We start from the raw sequence: 23,694 nt of genomic DNA on the forward strand, positions 1-23,694 counted from the left end.
TTAATCTGCTTTTTATTTCCTTTTTTTTTTTCAGATATAGTCTGAATTTAAAGGGAAGGTATCACATTATTATTATTATTTGAGGTTTTTTTACTCCTTAAAAATATAGAAAGAAAAAGATTCATTGACTTCTATGGGAGATTGTTGTGGGCATGCTCTGTGAAATGGATGGTAGCCCCTGAGCAGGGAGGAGTTGAGTTGTCCCACAAGCTTTCATGGTGCCTAAGGCAGGTGTTTAGAATGCACCCCCAAGAAACACTCAGGCCCGTGAATTCAGCAGGATAGCGGTCACTTGGGCACTTTTTCACACTATTTATTCAAGATTTCTTGTAGATTTGGGCCTCAGGGTCAGAATTAACACACTTTTTTATTTGTTAATTGCATATTTTATAACGTTTTTGCTCTCACAAGGTGCTTGCCGGCTCAATCCATTGAAATAAATGGAAATCCTTAGAGAAAGAGTTTGTATTTCCTTCTTCCAGTGGATGGATATGGGATGTTATATGTTTGTACTTATCTCAGTGTATGAGTGCCTTCCCTCAAAATGTCACAGAAGGCACCGGGGCAAGACTTTAGGAATAACATTTACAACATTTATAGACCTGAATTTAAGAAAGGAGGTAAAAGGAAGGATCTGTGCTTACTTGTTTGCAGGATTGGTGACTGGGTGACTAAAAGATAGCACTTTGGCTTTAATAATGTCTACAAGGGTGCATCTACCATAAGGCGAGTAGAGCCTCTCGCCTCAGGCGGCGATTCCTAGTGAGAAAGAACCAGAACAGGACATGCCGCTTTTAAGAATGCTGAGGGAGGCCCGTCCTGGTCTGGTTCTTACTTTGTGAGCAGAAGAGGGGCCACTGTTCAATGCGGGGGAGGGAGCAGTGCTGGAAAAATTACATTCTGCACTGCTGGTATGCTCCACCCGGCACCACATCCACCTTCTCAGTAAGCATCTTTTTTTTTATGCAAAAGAGAAGGGGATGCTTAGTGAGAAGGTAAAAGCGGATCCCTGGGCAGCTCATTTGTACCTGCCTCCTTAGGATGCAGATACAATTTAATACTACGATGGAGTAGGAAGCTATCAGCTCCACGCTCCACTGTTCACTAGGCTACAAGCCATGTTAGGCCTGCAGTCTATAAGACGTCTGGACGGGATCCCTGCCCAGGACAGCGCGTTTATGCCAGTGCGTCGTGCCGGCCTACGCAATGGTCCTGTCTCAGAGTCTCATAGGCTGCAGGCCTAACATGACTGAGGAGGCCGGCTGTGCAGCTCCGTTCGTCATGCAAAAGGGGCTAGGTGAGTACAAGTCTCGTGTGGCACTATCTATAGGAGGTGTAGGACTAGCTACAGGATGCAGTGTGAGTGGCACTATCTACAGAGGGCACTGCGTGGCACTATCTACAGGGCGCATGGGGGTGCAGTTTCACTGTTCGCCTAACGCAGCAGAAAGGCTTGGTGCACCCCTGGTTGGGGGAAAAAGGGAAATGACGCCCCCTCTTCAAATTGAAGTTGGGAAAGTGAAGGGATGGGTGAGTTTGTCCTACAAGAAATAACTCCATATTATTTTGCTGGTCCAGCCTTGGTCTACTTGAGGAGATACTTTAAAGTTCTTAAGATGCTTAATCCTATTGTTTAATAACCACTCTCAGTATGAAAAATAATGGGACGTTTTTACAAATAGATATTTACTCATATTATCATTGGGTAGTTATTAGGTATCGGACAGAGTTGGCACCGCTTATCTCCAGGGGAACCAAAAGGAACAGATAAATAAAATCTATTCTATTTAATCTTTGTTTAACCCACCAGCCCTTGGACACAGGTCTACCAGACCCCACAGACATAAAATTTTAGATACCTTCTAGGGAAGAATATCTCAGTACATACGGCACCCAACAGAGCCTGTATGGCAGCACACGGATCTTGTATGGCTTCGTACTAAGGAACTGCTTAGCACTGCCGAACATGTCAAAAAGTAGTGCTCATTGACAAGAATGAACACCATTTGGGGCATGCCCAGGCGATACCACATATGTTGTGGCCCAATCTTCTTTAAGGCAACACATGAGCACAACAAATCAAGGAGTTGCAGATGGTAGTCATGGAAGAATGATGATAGTAGGGGCAATGGATTTTAGGGCTAAGGAGTAACTGTACTTTCACAAAACTTTTGATATGTCATAAAGAGATATCAGAAGTTTTGTTCCGTGGGGGTCCGGGTTCTATGACCCTTACTATTGTTGAAATTAATGTGCAAAAGCACTCAGCTAGGCGCTCTGCACCTTCAACTGTGATCGGTGCTCCTTATTAGGCTGAACACAGGCTCATAGATGTTCTATGTGAGTCTCCCTTTGTAAATAGGGAGACGCGGTGCCGACATGATAGATATGTACGAGGACGAGCGATCGGAGTAATGAGCGCTCGCGCCCTTCATAGCTGCTACTGAAATGAGCAGACGAGCGCCGATCGACCAGGCTGTCAGGCCATGTAAAAGGACCCCTAGTACACCGGCAAATTTTAGCAGGTGCAGCGAGCGCCAATCAATGAGATATCATTGATCGACGCTTGTTTGCTCCTGTCACAAGGAGCTATAGATGGGGATGAACGGTTGTTACTCTGATCGCTCGTCCCCATACATTATTATAATATCGGCAGCGCGTCTCCCTGTTTACAGACGATGTGCTGCCGACAACTAAAATATTTTACTTTTTTTAAACTATACGATCAGCAGATAAACTAGCGTTTGCTCGTTCATCTGCTGATCGCTGTCCTGATTACACAAGGCAATTATCGGCAACGAGCGTTCTTTTAACGTTGTTTTAACGGCCGTCACATGGACGAGATTCAAGTTAGTGTGAATGTGCCCTTAGGCTACATTCACATGAGCGTATCAGATTCACGTGTGTGAAAAACGCGCGTGAATCTGGTCCATTTGTGTTCAGTGTGCTTTGTGAGTGGCATGCGCAAATCACGCACCGCACACAAATGTGCATGCGTGTGCGGTGCGTGGTTTTCACGCACACCCATTGACTTCAATGGGCTCGTAGGTGTGTGAAAACGCACCATTATAGGACATGCAGTGAGTTTCACGCAGCGGACTCTCGCTGCGTGAAAACTCACGCATGTGTGAACGGCCCCATTAAAATCAATGGGTCCGTGTGGTGCGCGTGCACACGAACGAGATTCATGGTTAACGTGAATGGGCTCTTAGATAGTGTTACTAAATCTGCCCCATGTCGATCTTGTCTAGATTTTATGACCGATTGATTGCAACCTATTGTCCCCGTTATCAGCGTTTAGGCTCGTAGACTTCATAGAGGTCAATATTTTAGTTGCCGGACTCCCACAATGCCCGTTCCTGGTTTACTTTTGCTATAAAACAGTTTCAGACAGTGACGTCCAGGACATATTCCCTTGTGGTGTAAATGCTGACCTGTTAATTCGTTATTTATTGCTGCTGTTTTTTGTTGCTTTTATTTCAGTTGCTGTTTTTTTAGTCTTTTTTGTTAGTGTTGACAAATCTTCAGTCTTCAGGGATGGAAACGGTTCACTTATTATCCAATAACCAGGCTCCATTTTCAATGACACCGTTTTCTGAGAAGTAATTACAGGCTATTGGACTTATTTTATTGCACATGGGGATCCATGCCGAGGAAAGAAATAACCTAAAAGTATGAAAAGAACTTTCCGCAGAAATTACTTCATCATTGTCCAGCAAGAAAGTCCTCCCTGGTGCACCTGCTAATGTAATATTGCTCATTTATCTTCCAAATGATCAAGAAACATCTTATTTCTTATTCAAGGACGTGCCGTGCATTTTACCGCAGTGCTTGGAGTAATAGGCAGCATTGATCTTGTCATCATGGCATAAACATTATGGACGTCAGTACACAGGGACCTCGGTAGTACCCGGAGGAACGATAATAGAATAAGATTATAAGATAGAAATGTAAACATTTCCATATCTAAACCCAAAATGAATAGTCTGCACGGCTGTATTTGGAAGTCTTACAAGAAGGGAACAGCCTTTTATAGAACGAGACAGCAGAATTTATTGCAGCATTACTTATGTTTAGACTTTTCTTCTACACGCCATCAAAGAGATTTGTGGAGAATGGTAAAAAGAATCGGGTAAAGGGTGTAACTACCAGGGTATTTATGTATATAGTTACTTATATAGCGCCAACATATTCTTCAGCGCTGTACAGAGGTTGTCGAGTAACTGATACCCTTGTGGTAGAGTCGTAGCTAGGCTTTCCTTTGCCCAGGAAAAAGATTCTGTTTTCTGCCCCCATTTTCTGTCCTGTGCCCCCAATTTGAATACTTATATAACACAGGGGCACACACCCTACCAGCTCAATCCTTAAAGAGTAACTAAACGTTTAACGCACTTCTGACATGTCACAGTGACATGTCAGAAGTTTTGATTGGAGGGGCTCCGAGCACTGAGACCCCCACGGATCTCTAAAATGCAGCGGCAGAAGCGCTCGTGTGAGGGCTCAGCCGCTTCGTTTCTGTTCGACTTTTTACGGAAAGCCGATGTATCAGAGGATAGGCCCACATAATTTCTATTGAGCCCGTACTCCGATACATTGATTTCCAGAAAAGAGCCGAACATAAACTAAGCGGCTGAGTTTTAGAGATTGGTTGGGGTCTCAGTGCGGCAAAAGAGGTAGGGCAAGATTAAGCCTTAGGCCTCATTCACACGACAGGGTCTGAGTGTCGGTCGGGAAAATCGGCCGTTTTTGGCCGATTTTCCCGGCCGGTTTGCATCCGTTCCGATTACGTTCCGGGCCGTGTTGCCATTTTTACCGGCCGATTTGGACCCGATTTGCATCCGTTTTTTTCCCTGTCCGTTTTAAAATCGATGAATTTCATTTAAATTTGTTACCACACACAGCCCTTTGTAGATAATGCCACAGCCCCCCTGGTAGGTAATGCCACCCAGCCCCTTGTAGGTAATGCCACCCAGCCCCCTGTTGGTGATGCCACACAGCCCCCTGTTGGTGATGCCACACAGCCCCCTGTAGGCGATGCCACACAGCCCCCTGCAGGCGATGCCACCCTGCCCCCTGTAGGCGATGCCATCCTGCCCCCTGTAGGTGATGCCACCCAGCCCCCTGTAGGAATGCCACCCTGTCCCCTGTAGGTAATGCCACCCAGCATCATAGTTATGTACGACGCTAGGAGTCCCTGCCTCTCCATGGAACTACTGTCCCGTACTGAAAACATGATTACAGTACGGGACAGTTGTCCTGCAGCGAGGCAGGGACTCCTGGCGTCGTACAAAACTATGAGGCTAGGAGCCCGGCTCCCTGCACTGTGTTCGGTCCGGGACTTGCGGCCGAAATACGTTCCGTCCATTACGGACGTAATGTGCTCGTGTGAATCCAGCCTAAATGTGTTCTGGAAAAGGTATGTAGAGAGGTTCAAGGAGGGAGGAAAAGATGCAAGCGTCCTAGAAATTTCAACTAAACTTATCCTTGTTAACCCTTTAAGGAACATGGCTAATTCATATTCTAGCCTTTAAGACAGCCCTGGGGCCCCCGTATTTAGGCATTTCATGGATTATATGTTCAGGATCTGAGTTTTCTTCAGTCCTAGCCATTTCTGTAGAGTGATGGCTATCAATCAAAGACTAACCCTTAACCATGAGCTGGTGATCGAATGGGCACAACTGCTGTCATTTGAGATCTATTGCAAATTTTGAATAGGATTGGATTTGTATGGGTTTGCTGTCCGGGGGACTCAAACTCAAGGTCTGACTGGGAAAGTATATACTTCTGTGACGGAGTTAAGTGTGGAGAACAGGAGGGTTCCTCATACTCTATGCTTTGGTCATTCCACCCCAAACCAATGGGGGCAGTAGAGGTTCGTTCTTTATTTCATAATATTTCAGAATACAATTTTATGTATGGATTTTTAGTATTTATGTGACACTTTTGAACTTGTTTTTTGTATGAGTTCACTCCATTTTTTGTAGATGGTTTATTTATCTTATTTACAGCCCGGATTGGATAGGCCTGTGTACATTTGCCCACCTGTCATATTCTCTGGCACCTGTTTTCTGGTATTTACAGTTGGCAAGCCAAAGTAAAAATTATGTAAAGAGATGAGACGTATAATACGCAGCGTGTACATACAATGGAGTACAGGCATCTTTTTATAGCTATATTTACTGACTAGAGTCGAAATTACCTATTTAGCTGCAGGTGCTATCAGGAAATCCAGCCGTGTGAGTGGGACAGGGAGTGCCATTATATTGCAAATTGTTCCAAATAAACCAAACATTTCCAGACTAATTTAAGCAATTTTCTTTGCTAATTAGGCAAAAGAGACTCTTAAATAATCTTGGATGTGCTGTCTGCTAATTACAACACCTACATCTAGTTCTAAATAAGAGAGGAAAATGAGAAAGCCCAAAAAAGCTCAAAACTATTACATCCATAATCTCAGCCCACTGAAAATTTCATGCAAATTTTAGGGAAGGAAAGTGCAGATTCTTTTAACTTCTACTTTACATGTTTGTGTGAGTCATATCGATCGTATATGACAATGTATGGACAGTGAACAGGAGGGTAGAGGTTAGGCAGTGTTCACACTGGCATCATGTTCTCCGTTCATATGATGGATTCGAACAGCGACCAACGGACCCCACTGATCTATAAGACATTGACTTGACGGTTTCTATTGCTTTGACGACAAAGATAGCGCTAAATGCAGCACTATTCTAACGGTCAAATGTGGCAAAAACCCTGATGGATCCCCCTGACGTAAAGCCCTAGCTGATGTGTGAACATATCCTTCAAGAGGAAGTCGAAGTTTGGATAAGTCTCCTTACTTATTTAAACATGAGCCATGCATACCGCACCCCCCTGTAATAATCGATCCTGGACCACCAGAAACAAAGATAGTGTGTCCTAATAGTTTGAAAAAACCTTAAAAGGTGTTGTCCAGTTTAGAAAACTTATTTTCATATACCCTACTAGGACATTTTTAGTAATTAGAGGGGGGGCTACACATTTTGGGACCTTCATCTTTTTGCTAGAGTGGAAAGAGGTTACAAAGAGCGTCTTTTGGAGGACCCGTCCTGCCATGAATTACACAGACAATGCATTTATATGAATGGGTATTGCGTAATGCTTAATTTCCCCTGTGGTGGCACTGCAGGAAAATTGAACACTTACTGCCAGGTTTCCCCACATATTACAGCTGATCGCTGAGGATCCCAGCCGGGAGACACTTTGTAAACAGCTTATCATCAAACTAACCTTCTAAATAGTAGGAATTGTCCAAAATGAACAACCCCTTTGAAGGAACACTCCAGGCAATACTGATTTACTGTGGTATATCTCGTTCATGGCCTGAGGGAGTGGTGGAGCTGTAGTGGGCGTGCAGAGGTATCCATCACACATGAGCCCTGGTACCTAAGGAGGCCCAAAAGTCCCACTGCCAGATAAGACACCACTGTTATAAATGACACATGGTTGGTGGAGGACCCGTTAACAATTTTGCATTCGGGCTCAGGAGGTGTAAGTTACACCTCTGGCCTGAGAGGACTTCTCGGTTTAATGTTCTTTGAATTCCTAAATTATGCACTGCCCCTCAGGCCCTGAACTAGGCAAAAAAAAAAAAAGTTATAGCTCTAGGAATGCGACAACACAAAAATATATATATTTTTATACATAAGTTTTTTTTATTGTGCAAAAGCAGTAAAATATAAAAAAAAATATATACATTTGAGATCACCGTAATCGTACTGACCTGAAGAATAACGTTACCATGTGATTTATATTGCATGGTGAGTGCTGTAAAAACAAAAAAACGATGGCAGAATTGCTGTTTTTTTTTTTTTTCAAACCCCCTACACAAAAATAATCCAACATAAATAAATGTTATTTGTACCCCTAAAGGAAACAAAAAATACATAACTCGTCCCGCAAAAAAGCAAGCTCTCAGATAGAAAAACTAAAAAAAAGTTATCACGCTTGGACGATGATGAAAAATATTGCCGCGTCCTGAAGGCCAAAATTGGTCTTGATAGGGTACAAGAAGGTCTTTGCACATGAAGTCATATAAAAGATGTATGCTATTAAAAGTAAGATTAGTCAGATATGTCTGATAGTACACAAGTTTCCCAAATGCCCCTTTGACCATTAAGAGTCAACAAATTACTTTTCTAAAAAACACTGGTATTTCAAGACATAGAAAGCTAAGGCTTTGTTTACTAAGGCTTTGTTCACGTAACGTTCACACTTTACATTCGCTGTATGCGCCTTGAAAGCTTACATTTCATTCGCTGTATACGCCAAAAGTACCCATAGGGCCCTATAGACCTGATACATGTTAAGGGGGCCTATGCAGCATGTATGCCTTTGTCTGGTATACAGTGGCATAATTTAGGCTATACGATCAGTACATAATCCTGGAGATTTTTCCGTAGAATGTGCTGAATTTATAGTCCGAACGTGGTGTAAACAAAGCCTTTCCTAGCAAGGACCCTACAAACAGCAGTCTGCATCTCATTTACCAGGTATGATTTAGAGCAGGGGTCTCAATCTCGGTCGGGTAAGAGGGCCACATATAGAAAAAATTTGAAGTTGACAGGCCGCATTACTTTCAAATTTGATACTTTACAAAATTATTGTTAATCAATTAGTTATTTGAACTACTATAACACTACATTACTATAACAATACTACATTACTATAATACTACATTACTCTAATACTACATTACTATAATACTACATTACTATAACAATACTACATTACTATAATACTACATTACTCTAATACTACATTACTATAACAATACTACATTACTATAATACTACATTACTATAATCCTACATTATTATAATACTACATTACTATAACAATACTACATTACTATAATACTACATTACTCTAATACTACATTACTATAATACTACATTACTATAACAATACTACATTACTATAATACTACATTACTCTAATACTACATTACTATAACAATACTACATTACTATAACAATACTACATTACTATAATACTACATTACTATAATATCACATTACTATAATACTACATTACTATAACAATACTACATTACTATAATACTACATTACTCTAATACTACATTACTATAACAATACTACATTACTATAACAATACTACATTACTATAACAATACTACATTACTATAACAATACTACGTTACTATAACACTACATTACTATAACAATACTACATTACTATAACAATACTACATTACTATAACAATACTACATTACTATAATACTACATTACTATAATAATAGCACTAGATTTAAACTTAATGGAAATTTGCGAGTTTACTCCACGTGCTAATTTCAAAAATCCAGTTTTCCAGCTTAAAGAGGCTCTGTCACCAGATTTTGCAACCCCTATCTCGTATTGCAGCAGATCGGCGCTGCAATGTAGATTACAGTAACGTTTTGTTTTTTTTCAAAAACGAGCATTTTTGGCCAAGTTATGAGCATTTTTATAGTTATGCAAATGAGCCTTTCTTAAGTACAACTGGGCGTGTTTAAAGTTATGTCCAAGTGGGTGTGTATTATGTGCGTACATCGGGGCGTTTTTACTTGTTTTACTAGCTGGGCGTTGTGAATAGAAGTGTATGATGCTGACGAATGAGCATCATCCACTTCTCTTCACAACACCCAGCTTCTGGCAGTGCACAGACACAGCGTGTTCTCAAGAGATCACGCTGTGACGTCACTTCCTGCCCCAGGTCCTGCATCGTGTCGGACGAGCGAGGACACATCGGCACCAGAGGCTACAGTTGATTCTGCAGCAGCATCGGCGTTTGCAGGTAAGTCGATGTAGCCTCTGTCGCCTGGTGCCGATGTGTCCTTGCTCGTCCGACACGATGCAGGACCTGGGGCAGGAAGTGACGTCACAGCGTGATCTCTGGAGAACACGCTGTGTGTCTGTGCACTGCCAGAAGCTGGGTGTTGTGAAGAGAAGTGGATGATGCTGATTCGTCAGCATCATACACTTCTATTCACAACGCCCAGCTAGTAAAACAAGTAAAAACGCCCAGATGTACGCACACAATACACACCCACTTGGACTTAACTTTAAACACGCCCAGTTGTACTTAAGAAAGGCTCATTTGCATAAATATAAAAATGCTCATAACTTGGCCAAAAATGCTAGTTTTTGAAAAAAACAAAACGTTACTGTAATCTACATTGCAGCGCCGATCTGCTGCAATACGAGATAGGGGTTTGAAAATCTGGTGACAGAGTTTGAGTGTTGCTAAATGCAGTCTGGCGGCTCAGGTGGCAGCGTTTGGCAGACAAACAAATATCAAGGTTAGGCAGCCCCTTTTTATATCATGCAACAGAGCCTTCTATAGATACTGCCACAGTGCCCTCTGTAGATACTGCCACAATGCCCTCTGTAGATACTGCCACAGTGCCCTCTGTAGATACTGCCACAGTGTCCTCTGTAGATAATGCCACACACCCCTAGATAATGCCACAGTGCCCTCTGTAGATGCTGCCACAGTACCCTCTGTAGATGCTGCCACAGTGCCCTCTGTAGATGCTGCCACAGTGCCCTCTGTAGATGCTGCCACAGTGCCCTCTGTAGATGCTGCCACAGTGCCCTCTACAGATGCTGCCACAGTGTCCTCTACAGACAATGCCACACACACCCCTTGTAGATAGTGCCACAGACACCCCCAGGAGACAGCTCCATTGGGGCTCCCTCTAGGAGTGGAATCCCCAGTCAGAGCGTTGCCGACGCTTTGGCTGGGGATTCCTCTTCTGTTGAAGCCCCTGACTTTACTGTCCATACACAGTGACGTCAGGGGATCCTCCTGGATCGGAATGTGATGTCAGGGGCAACCCCACAGCCGGTGTCCCAGAACGGAGCACTAGTACAGGCTCTGCTCCGGAACTCTGGGCAAGCAACTGACATCAGTGTCCAGATATGGACAGTGATGTCAGGGGCTTGCCCAGAGCTGGAGTCCCGGAGCAGAGCCGCTTCTTGCACCCTGCCTGGGATTCCAGCTCTGCTCCTGACATCACTGTCCAGCTCTGGGGAAGCCGTAGACATCGCTGTCAGGGGATTCCACAGTGTCCCGGAGCACAGCCTATACTAGTGCTCTGCCCATGACTCCGCTATGGGGAAGACCCTGACAAAACTGTCCATATATGTCTATACTAGCGGCTCTGTGTCCCGCGGGCCGCAGATGACAGCCTCAGGGGCCGCATGCGGCCCGCGGGCTTGAGACCCCTGATTTAGAGGGTGACTGGGAGATATTTTTTTGATTTTTAATAGAGATTGGCATTAAATTGATGGTGTATCCTCAGGAAAGGCCATTAATATCTGATCGGTGTGTGTCTGATATCCATACTATCAAACACCATCACAGTCGTAGCAGCAGTTCACAGTATTACAGCCTTCACTCGTTCCCTTCAAACAGCTGATTGGTGGGGGTGTCAAAAGTCGGACTGCCACCGATCAGATATTGATGGTCTATCCTGAGGATAGACCATCGATTTTATCTCACCGGACAACTTCCATCATAGTGACATTACATTAGGTACAGAAGTTACTTAAAATAAGAAGTAAACTAATTTTATCAGGTATTCAGAACTAGCTCTCAGTTTAATTGAACTGTGCTCAGGAATCATGAATCAACAGTAATTGCCTTTGTGAAAAATATCAGACTTTTGTGGCCATGGGAATATGTGATATATGACTTTATAAGTCTATCAAAGCTAAGAAAATATTTTTTCATGAGGCAGATGTTCTACTGTGGATTAAAGCTGATGGAATTAAGAAGTTTTAGCATTTTTCTAATTTGTAAATTTTTAGGTTGTGATTTATTATGTTTATTATTTTTGTTATGTAATAACCTTCACAAGTAAAATATACAATTGTATTTTTATTGAATAACTAAATGAAGAAAAAATAATTATAACAATTTCTTTACATAATACATTTTTAATTCAGGAGTTAATATCATGTATAACAAATATGTATTTCTCAGTTATTGTATTATTTTCAATCTTCTCAATTTATAGTTCGTTATTCCAATTAAAACTTGTTTTTTTTTAGACAAATTGAAACACATTTAAAGGGAACCTGTCACCAGCATTTCACCTATTAAACCAGCAATACCTGGTGGTAATTGGTGAAAAATCATTTTTATGTAACCTATAATTATCTTTGGCTCTGTACCTTTAGTATTCAGTTTTTTTGTGTTCCCGCGCCATATACTAATGAGCATAAGAGTCATATCTTCAGTCGAAAATTCTTATATTTTCATTCCTCAAGCCTTTCTGTGTTATCCCACCTCCTTACTTTTGATTCACAGCTGCTCATCTCCCCCCGGCACACACGAAATCCCGCACTTGCGCATCAATGTCCTGTTCAGGTGCGTGCACACAACGAGACATCATCGCGGCACATGCACAGTAACTAGATTTGAGGCCCAGACGAAGCAGGGAAGGGTATCGGACCCTACATGATCGGCACATGCGCGTTATCTCAGAGGAGATTTTGTCATTCGGGACGGGCCAGTTTTTGGCGGTGGCCGGGCATAAGAAGAGGAACGAAGAAGACTCACTGATTATTACCATAAAAGGCGCAAAATGTTTGCCTCCGTTATTTACGCTCAGAGGAGGAGTTCAGGAGTAGGGATAACACCTAATGGCAGTGCCCTCTTTCAGCAGGGTAATGTGCCTGCCACTCTGCAAAAATTGTTCAGGAATGGTTTGAGGAACATGAGAAAGAATTCAGGTCAATTTAAATTTCAGGTCAATTGGCCTCCAAATTCTCCAGATCTCTATTCGATCGATCATCATACCGGAAAAACAAGTCCAATCCATGGAAGCTTCACTCTAACGTCTCGGTGCCAGATACCACAGGAACCTTCAGAGATCTTCTGGCGTCCATGCCTCGACAGGTCAGAGCTGTTTTGGTGGCACGAGTGGGACCGGCACAATATTAGGCAAGTGTATAAAATGCAAATGGAACTTATTTGCCCCATGTATGATCAATGTTTTTTCAGGTCCTGCTTCTATATATAGAGACCACTCGTATTTAAAATCCACTCCTATGTTTAGCTCAGTATGTTTTTCCTATGGAGTAGTGAGGGGGAGCGAATATAAACTAGAAACCCTTAAGAATCAAATGTTTCTGTCATTATAATATCAGCTGATCCCAACCACTACAAAGGCTCTGTTCACACTAGCGTCATGGCTTCTGTTCATAATGGAGCCACAACAGCCATGATGGATCCATCTTTAATGATCCCAATGAATCCTGATGGATTCCATTGACTGGTAATGAAATAGACTGCGCTTTTCTTGCCACCAAAAATACTGGAACCCATAAAGGAAAGGGAAAATTGCTAATGTAAACAGAGCCTAATACATTTTTGCTTACCAAAAATTTTTATCCCATTGAAATCAATTATATATGTTCTGACATCTGTTTTTGGACATATTTAGCTAAAAATAAAATACAATAAAAAAAATTGATGTGTGAACCAGGTCCAGTATATGAAAAACCTGAAACAAGTTGCTCTGAATATTTTTCTCCTAAATCTTTAAAACAAATAATTGCTATAAAAGGAGCCCGACAAGGAATGTTGACAAGGTAATTTAGTTAAAGTGACCTTATTATTACATCTATTAAGTCCTAATTACAAAGACAGTAAAAAACAACAACAACACAACAAGCAAGTTTTTGCAGCATAAGCATGTTCCAAACCTAACTTTTCCATTTAATTAAAATCTCCCGGCTGTGAAGGAGAGACGAAAAAAAAGAAGTAAAATACCAAAAAAAATCCAGTTAAGAGCAAATTAATTTATTGCTCTACAGTACTTTGAAATCAATGTGACTTTGGCAAGTCACCCCGCACAGTTACACAGGCACAGAGATAAATGGAAAGTGTCTGAATAACATTTAAATTCTCCAAATCCAAACCCCTCCCCATCCGAGCCCAGGGTTGCCAACCTCCACTTCAGAAATTTCTGGACAACTGAGTAAAAATTCACGGACAGACCAAAATTTTTACGGACACATTACAAAATCATTGCCTCTGCACCATGCAGGGTGCTAGGTGTGACTCACCAATCGCTTTTGCAGCATACTCCCCTCCTATACCCTAACCTCTAAACAAACTCGTAATCCAGTGATCCAGATGGTAATAATGATCCCTTAGTGCTCGACCCAATAAAAGTGTCCCATCGGTAACCGAGCCCTCTGCAGATAACATCACACACAGCCCCCCTTGTTAGAGAGTGCCAAACAGTTCCACCTTGTAGATAGTGCCACACAACCCCCCCTTGTAGATAGCACCACACACAGCTCCAGCTTGTAGATAGCGTCACACATCCCCCTTGTAGATAGTGCCACAAAGCCCCCCTTGTAGATAGCGCCACACAGCCCCCTTGTAGATAGTGCCACACAGCCCCTTTTCTAGATAGTGCCACACAGTTCCCCCTTGTAGATCGTGCCACACAGACCCCTTTGTAGATCGTGCCACACAGCACCCCCTTGTAGATAGCCACACACAGCCCCCCCTTGTAGATAGCCACACACAGCCCCACCTTCTAGATAGCGCTCCCCCATTCTCTTGTAAGTAGCGTCGCACAGCCTCCCCCCTTTCCCTTGTACTTAGTGCAAAGAGAGCGGAGAGTGGCAGCCTACCGCTACCACTATCCGCTCTGCCTGACACAACGCACCGTCAGGAGGAAGAGGTGGTCATGCGGCGAAGCATGAAGCACTTTAGACTGGAGTCGGTGACGGCACAGGACTGGAGCAGTCTAGTCAACTGACCTGAGTCACCTGACCTCATGTCAGATGAATGGATTTATCCACTCCCGGAACCGACCCCACTTGGCAGCGGCCGGCCTGCATATTTTCAGATTCCGCAGAATCTGAAAATATGCCTGGCCGCAGCCTACTATTCCTTTGCACTTCGCATGTACATTTTGGCGCATGAGCAGTGCAAAGTTCCAGGAGACTGCAGAAAAATCCCGGATGGTGCTATTTTCTGCCGGAAGCTACGGAAGGCAGAAAAAAAAAACCCACCCGTTTACAATATAATATACAGATATAATATACACAAGTCCCAATAACAAATTGAGAATCTGGGATCACAAACCATCAACATTGTCACCCACTGCACTGGCATTCGTCCTTTGGATTGTGTTCATTCAGAGGTGTAACTATAGGGTGTCCAGAAGTTGCGACCACGCTGGGGCCCCAGAGCCTAAGATGGGCCATATACCTAAGATAACTGTCGGCGGAATGATAATTCGGCCGACAGCTATTCCTCTGATCCTCCCATATACCGGCATGCTCGGTTTGGGCGGGTGTGCATGTATTCTTAATGGATAGAGGGGTGTAGGCTGCTGCCAGACACCTTTCGAGGCGGCTTATCTCCCCGAGAACAAAAAGATCGGGCATGTTGTTAAAACCCAACTGCCCAATCTCATCCTCCAACATCTTCCGAAGTCGGAAGGTTCGACAGACATAAATTTGATGTGTATGGCCACTTTAAGGAAGGAGCGCAGCTAGGGGGGTGTCAAGGCATGTGCCCTTGTTGCTGGTTGGCAGGGGGCACTAACAAGAATTTTAGATACAGGGCTATGTCAGCAAACTCAATCTTAGCCCTCGGTGAAGGAAAGCCTTGCTACACCTCTACCCAACGAGGCCAAAATGCCTCTCTGCCCTAATAGTGTGTAGGCCTGTTACAGGTTTTGCATCGGGGCCCAGTGACTTCAGGTTATACCTCTTCATCATTTGCAGGTAGTCAACAAAGTCCATTGATTTCGGCTTGCGTGAGGTCTAGATGGCACCACACAAACACTCAAGCAGTCACTCGTTAGTTAACAAACTCTAAATGAAAACCCGGGCTTTTTCTGTCTTTCTGAGTAATCTTTTTGTGCCTGCCCTGTCTGATTTTTATCCCAGCTCCCTTCTTCTGTAAAACTGAGTGGAGCTGGCAGACAGCCTGTGCTCTTTCCTTGTTGAGATTCAGCATGCCCCTTCTCTTCCCATCTGTTCTGCCAAGAAACAGTCGCAGCTAATCTGTCTTCATCCTCAGTGAGCGGTGAGAAAACACGGACCTAACACAAGCGCCTCCCTTTCCCCTCATATGTGATATCTGCAGAGATTCACTGACACATTAATAAAGTCTGATCTTGTCTTTTGCAAATACATACGTATAATTAAATCTGGTGTCGCGGACTGTACATGGTCCTCAGCTGTCCTGTACCTACTGAGTGTGACAAATTGCGCTCCTTAAGTGATTGACCAATTTATCACATCACTACGGGGCACGGTGTGTAGTTGGAATGAATGTAAGGTGAGAAACTTATGTACGCTAAAAATCTATAGGCTGCAAATATAAACCTCAATGGCAAGCAGAACATTATGATGATAATAAAGGAATATCGCCGGATTGTTGAGTAGCAGGGCCGGGACGAGGGTTAGGTGAAGGTAGGCTGTGAGGGGGGCACAATTTTCCAATAACCGCTTATATTAGTGATTGAGGCGATCATTGGATCAGGAGGCCCGGGAAGTGGTGAGCCTGGTTTCAGGTTAACACACCACTCCTCTTCTGCTACATGCGCCAGTGAGACCCACAACATCCTGATGCCGTTGCACACTACCTCCTAATGCTGGAAGGCATCCAGACCGGGGGCGGCTACTGCATCCGAAATACACTATGAGATGCAGCCAAGATGGGCCCCTAGACAGAAGAGAAGCAAAAAGAGGTGAGTGCATTTTTTTTGGTCTGGTCTGAGGTCTGAATGTAGTCCCAATAGGGATCTTCAAAATGCAATATTTTTATCGCTTATATAAGGTTTTGGTATACTCAATATACCAAAGCATTATTGCCTGTCGAGAAGGTGAAGCCTTCGGAACAGCCTAATAGGCCCATGGCACGGCTTGGGACAACCGATTGGCAACCCATTGGCGCGTCGCTACAGAGGAAAATTCCCCTCATAAAAACAGATATTTGCCAAGGGCCTCGGGAGCCGGACTTATCTCAATCAACTGATTGCCGCTCCCATATTAAGGGAGTAGTCTGTGATGAGACTACCTTTAAATTAGCCAATTTTTTGCCTGGTGTGACTGGTATTGACTATCTACAGCGATAATCTGTTGTCTAGTAATGCAACTGGTCCCCATTGACGTAAATCCCACTCCACTGTTCAGGTTATCTATGGGACATGCTACGAATATGTCAGAAGGGGTAACATTTATTCAATAATTGGCTAAGAATTTCCCACATGGGGCAATGATATCAGAGACATGACAATAGATAATATGGGACTTCATACTTTATCGCTACTGTCTTAGAATAAGTCCTTACTTTGTATGCACCACAACACTATGTTGCAGCTTCTGCAGCCATAAAATTCACTCTAAATTGATTGCCAGTAAGTTGCTAATGTCTTGGCAGAGTTTCATGGAAGCCATCTAAGATGTAATGCATTGTCCGTTGTTGGATGTCACTTAGTGGAAATTGCATAAAGTATATGATAACCTCCAATGATGTATTCCAGTCAGGATATATCTTATCACTGGTCTGAAGGGTGTTCTGCGGCTTCTCAACCATGAACATACGGGGTTATAAATAATATTCAGGTAGACATCAGGACCGTTACTGTCTCAAAATGAGTTGCCTATATGAGGGAACTTCATAATTTGCTAAGTATAACTCCAGCTAAGTCTTGTGATAGTATTTCACTAGTATCATAGGTGTTAAAAATTATGTAAAGATCTGGGATTAGAGCCGCAACTATGTTTGTGATTGTTTTAGCCATGTCTTTGTTACCCAAACATGCCATTTTCTAGGGCCGATATAGGGGTTGTCAAACTGGGCGATTGCCATGGACTCCAATTTCATAGAGGACCCCTAAAGACTGGAATCAACCTGAGAGTGGAGCATATATACTTTTACTACCCCAGATCACCATGAATTTGACCTTTGACCTCTTCCCTATTTCAGCATTGTATAGCTGTATTATTTAGGCACTCAATGGGGCACTACTTTTCTTGTTGCCCAGTGCCCCATTTTCTATAAAACTGGCCCAACCAGTACCTAATGCATTTTGTTTTAATTCCATCCAGCTAATATTTCATGTTTACTACCTAGAACTCCCCTTACTATCTGATTCTTTAGCATTTATGTGTACAGTGCGCCCCAGCTGTGGCCATTGGTAGCCCGATTATATGCCCCGTTGCAGTCCTCTGTTGAACAACAAAACAAGAACCAAAAGGAGTCCTTCACTGCCCTAATATTCACATCTGTCAGTAGAGATTAGAAAATTTCCCGAAAATTGTTTAGGGCCCGATTCAATCGAGTCGGCTGTCCAATTCAATGTGGTCCGAAAATCTTTTGGATTTGTACATTATCAATTGTATTTTCTTCATGTTACCCTATATCTCCAAAATGTTTTCAGCAGTAAACATGTCTAGACAGCCTCCAGCCGTGTGAACCCAGTGGACAAGGCATCAGTCTGTGGATTGTGGGTTCAAGTCCCACCTGGGTTGAATGCTTTCAAAGTATCTTCGTGGACCTTGGTTTGTGCGCTGGGGCACAGTCATGCTGGAACAAGAAAGTGCCAAACCGTTCCCACAAAGTACAGGCTTGGACGTAGCTGTATGTCTGGGCTTCTTTTTTGCGGGACAAGTTGTATAATTACATCATTGTTCGGTGCACATAGTATATTGATATCATTTTTGAAACTTTTTTTTGGGAGGGATTTGAAAAAAAAAAACAACTATTCCAGCATTGTTTTTCATGTTTTCAATTTACGCCGTTTACTAAGCGGCATAAATAACTTGTTACCTTTATTCTATGGGTCGGTACAATTGCGGCAATACTAATATGTATAGGTTTTTTATGTTTTACTACTTTTGCACAAAAAAACTCTTTAAAAAAAAAACTATTTATTTTTACACCGCCGCATTCCAAGAGCGGCAACTTTACGGCGATGTGGGTTTGTTTTTTGCAGGACAAGGTGTAGTTTTCATTGGTATTATTTTGGGATACATGGGACTTATCGATTAACTTGTAAAGGATCTGCCAGGCACAACTTCTGTGTATACGCCCATGGGTAATCAGTCTGCACCTGGTTCTATGTCTCTGAGACTGACTCCATCTTCCACCACTCAGGATGGCAGGCTTAGGAGTGGGAGAGCCTATCGCAGCCTGGCCAGACGGAGCTAGCTCCCGCCCTCTGTCTATTTATACCTGCCTTTCCTGTTCCTCCTTTGCTTGTGATTTTTCTCGTGTGGTTTCCTGGCCCTGCTGCAGCTCCTAGCTATTTGACCTTGCTTCATACTGACTGACCCTGGCTTACTGACTACTCTCCTGCTCTGCGTTTGGTACCTCGTACATTCCTGGTTTGACTCGGCTCGTTCACCTCTCTTGTTGCTCACGGTGTTGCCGTGGGCAACTGCCCCATTTCACTTTGCTTGTGTCCCCTTGTCTGTTTGTCTGTCGTGCACCTACTGAGCGTAGGGACCGTCGCCCAGTTGTACCCCGTCGCCTAGGGCGGGTCGTTGCAAGTAGGCAGGGACTGAGTGGTGGGTAGATTAGGGCTCACTGCCTGTTTCCCTACCCCCCTGCCATTACATAACTACTATTTGATTTTTTTTAGGGAAGGAATGTTTGTGGTTGTTTTTTTAATTTTTTTGTACACCATTCACTCGGCAGTTTAATCAACGTGTTAACTTTATTGTTTGAGTCGTTACGATCGCGGCAAGATCATATAGGCATATTTTTATTTATTTTTGCACACTTTTACTAAATAAAAACTCTTATGGAAAAAAGTGCCTTTACTTTATTTTTACTGTAATCTTATATTTTTTTTCCATAAACTTAATTTAACGCTTTTTTATTTATTTTTTTTGTAGTCCCAACACTTCACAATGTGATCTTCTAATGGCAGATATAATTCTTTGGTATACTTAGTATACCAAAGCATTATTACCTATCAGTGTAAAACTGACAGGCAATCTGTTAGGTCATGACCCTGAAGGTAGACCTGGGGGCCTTTATTAGGCCCCTGGCTGCCATGGAAACCCATTGGCGCCCCGCGATCATGTCGCGGTTGTGTGCCGATGGGGGGATAGAGTCAAAAACTTTAAATGCCATGGTTGTCATTGACAGCGGCATCTAAGGGGTTAAACTGCCAGAGAGAGCTCTTTGATTCCAGCAGTCGCTGATCTCCTGGGTACAGTGGCAGTACCCACGAGAAACGGGTACTGCACCAACGGGAACTAGCACCAAGTAAACTTTACAGTTGGCACAATGCATTCGAGCAGGTAACGTTCTCCTGGCATTCACCAAACCCAGACTCTTCCATCAGACTTCAGATAGAGAAGCGTGATTCATCACTCCACAGAGCACATTTCCCCTGCTCCAGAGTCCAGTGGCGGTGGCTTTACACCACTCCATCGCACGCTTGGCATTGTGCTTGATATAAGGCTGTCATGCAGCTGCTCAGCTATGGAAACCCATTAGATGAAGCTCCCAGGCACAGTTTGTGTGGGGATGTTAATACCAGAGGAGGTTTGGACAGTTATTGAGTCAGCAGAGCATTAGCGACTTTTATGTATTATGCACCTCAGCACTCGGCAACCCCGCTCTGGAACTTTATGTGGTCCCCACTTCGTGGCTGAATTGCTGTGTTTCCTAAACGCTTCGCCATTGCAATAATATCAGTCACAGATGATGGTGGAATATCTAGGAGGGAAGAAATTTCATGAACTGACTAGTTACACCGGTGGCGTCCTATTACGGGACCACGCTGGAAGTCACTGATCTCTTTACAATGACCCATTATATCACTAATGTTTATTTTTTCTTTTATTTAATATAAATTATTTTTATATAGCATAGTTCAAAAGCAGTGCAATCCAAAACGACACTAAAAATAATACACCACAAATCTCCAAAATTACTACGTGAAAAACCCTTCACGTCAAATCCAGGGACCCCAAAGCCATTTGTGCAATTGACTGATCTTTTTTGCTCTTATTTTGTCGTACTTTCTAATATTAGAGATAGAGTTTCTCCATTCCAAAAGGATGGGGGGGGGGGGGGTTAGCCATCCATTTTTCTAGCTATTACCAATTTAGCAATCAGCAAAATTCTCAAAGTGAGTTGAATTTGTGTTTTTGAGAACTTCGCCATTATCAAGTCTGCGGTGCAATTCAGCAGTTTTGGGAATTTCACGACCAAGCTTAGACAACAGAAATGTTTGTAAAACGAGCTGCTGGAACTCTTATTTTATAGAAAAATACAAAACAAATCCACAAAAATGCATAACAAAAACTAAAGACAAAATGTTTAAACAAAAATACATTGCTATATAAACAAAACTGTGCCAGACCTGGCCCCATACACTCCACTCATGCAGCCGACATTCACACCTCATCTAAAACAATAACTATAACTAAATATTCCTTTTGATATGGGGTGTTGGGTCTAGGGGTTGGGGGCCAGCCCCCGAAGACGCTGCAGGGACTTACCCAGGTCACGGTACTCCTGGATGTGGGTCACCAGACGGGAGCTAAACACCATGACGTCCTCAGCGAACCCCACTCAAGGGCATCCCGGAAGCTCTGTTGTTCTGGCCCCGATGGTGCTGGCCGCTCTATGGGGGAAACTGCCGCCATCTCCGATCCTCTCCTCGCAGCTCCTTTTGGCGCCTCAGCCTTTGAGGGACCCGGGGACACATTGCTGCTGCCCCAAGATTATTATTTTCTCCCCCAAAGCCGACTGTCTTTTTCCCAGCCTGCTGGCTGGTTCCTTCACTCTCCACCAGCCTGCTACTGAGGGTGAAGGACCGAGGTTCTCTTTAAGCCCAGGTACGATCTTACAAACCTGGGCTAATGGTAAAAGGAGACTCCCCAGTCTAGGCCTGAATGTTGGAGTCCCAGGAGCTTCTCCACAAACAACCACACCTGTCCACACCCCTCAGTCAATGACGAGTGCTGGATTTTATATACCTGTGGTAATGGGGCTGAATGAAAGACCTGAATTTAATGATTAAGTGGTGTGTCCCAATACTTTTGTCCATATGGTCTTGTAATACAGGACCCCAGTAGAGAGTATCACACATGATAAGCTTAGATGCAGGGCCCCAGAAGACAGTATAACGCATGATAGACTTAGATACAGGAGTAAATATCCATATACTTACCCTCCTCACTCTCTTTGACTTTGGGCGCAACATTATGTGTGCATACAACAGACTGACGCTTAATGGCGTCAGGACCCAGCACTGTGCCCGAAGCCGAAGAGGACCTGACTCACGAGGGTAAGTATATGGATATGGTACTGTAGTGACAGGGGCTCGTGTAGGTTATTACATCGGCCCTAATTACTACAAAAACATTTTCAAAAAGATTACTCAGACAAGCGGTGGTAAACATGTCTAGACGGCAGACAGAAATGTAAGCCCAGTGGCCTAATGGATAAGGCATCAGCCTCCGGAGCTGGGGATTGTGGGTTCAAGTCCCACCTGGGTTGAGTAATTTCAAAGTTTCATTATGGCCCATGCACTGGGGCTCAGACATGCTGGAAGAGAAAATTACCAAATCCCAAACTGTTTCCACAAAGTTAGAAGATACACGTGAACATGATTCAAAAATGTTGATGTTTGTGTCGTTAAACATCAGAATGTAAGCAATAAAATGTATTGACCATATATTGTGGGTTCAAGTCCCTCCTGGGTCACCCAATTTTGAAGTATCTGCTGGATTATTAAATTCTAAAATTTCAATTTCAGGCTTATTACCACATTTCAAAACAAGTAAGCAATAGTCTATATCATACCTGTTCACATGTCAAAAAATCAATTGTTATTTCAACGTGAGATAAGGGGGGTGTAAACCACAGGTCCGATAAAAGTTGATATTTCAAGGATGGAGCTGGAGCTTAGTCAGATAATATACATTATATTTTTTGACATATACAAAATAAATATCTCATGAATATGTTAATTATTTTACATATATATGAAAAAAATAATCTTAGAGCTGTATATTATGAATCATATTTTCTTCACTTTTCCTTCTATCTTCAAAAACATTTTCAAAAATATTACAATAAAACAGCCGGCGATAAACATACACAGCCCCATTCATCATCATTGGCCCAGTGGCCTAATAAATCAGCCTCCACAGCTGGGGACTTCCAGTCCCACCTGGATCGTTCAATTTTGAAGCTTCTCCTGGACTATAAAAAAAAGTCCCAGAATTTAAAAAGTATGAGAGTCTAAGCCATAGACTAGTCTAGATCATACTGAAGAGGAAAAGATGTGTAAAATATTGTTATAAGCTACATACAAGTGGATATTTCAAGCTAATTTATGAGATGAGACAAGATTTACCCACAGGTCCGGTAATACAATTTATAATTTGACATGTAACAAGGAAGATATATCTTACGGGTATGTTAATAATTTTACATATATATGAACCAAACAGTCCTTGAATTTGCATATCATAAATAATCCATTTTCCCCTTGTCTCCATCTCCGAAAACATTTTCAAATATCTTACTTCAACCGGTGGTGGTTAACATGTCCAGTCAACGTATGTGAACACGGGCCCAGTGGCCTAATGGATAAGGCATCGGCCTCCGGAGCTGGGGATTCAAGTCTTACCTGG

At 43.0% G+C, this 23,694-nt stretch overlaps 1 non-coding gene across 1 annotated transcript; it reads left to right on the forward strand.

Moving 5' to 3' along the window:
- Positions 1 to 22,479: 22,479 nt before the first annotated feature.
- On the forward strand, positions 22,480 to 22,552 carry TRNAR-CCG (transfer RNA arginine (anticodon CCG)). Its single transcript has one exon. It is a non-coding gene; the product is annotated as a tRNA-Arg (tRNA).
- The last annotated feature ends 1,142 nt before the right edge of the window (positions 22,553 to 23,694 follow it).

Source organism: Rhinoderma darwinii, chromosome 10 (genome assembly GCF_050947455.1).
Source record: "Rhinoderma darwinii isolate aRhiDar2 chromosome 10, aRhiDar2.hap1, whole genome shotgun sequence".
Lineage (NCBI taxonomy): Eukaryota > Metazoa > Chordata > Amphibia > Anura > Rhinodermatidae > Rhinoderma > Rhinoderma darwinii.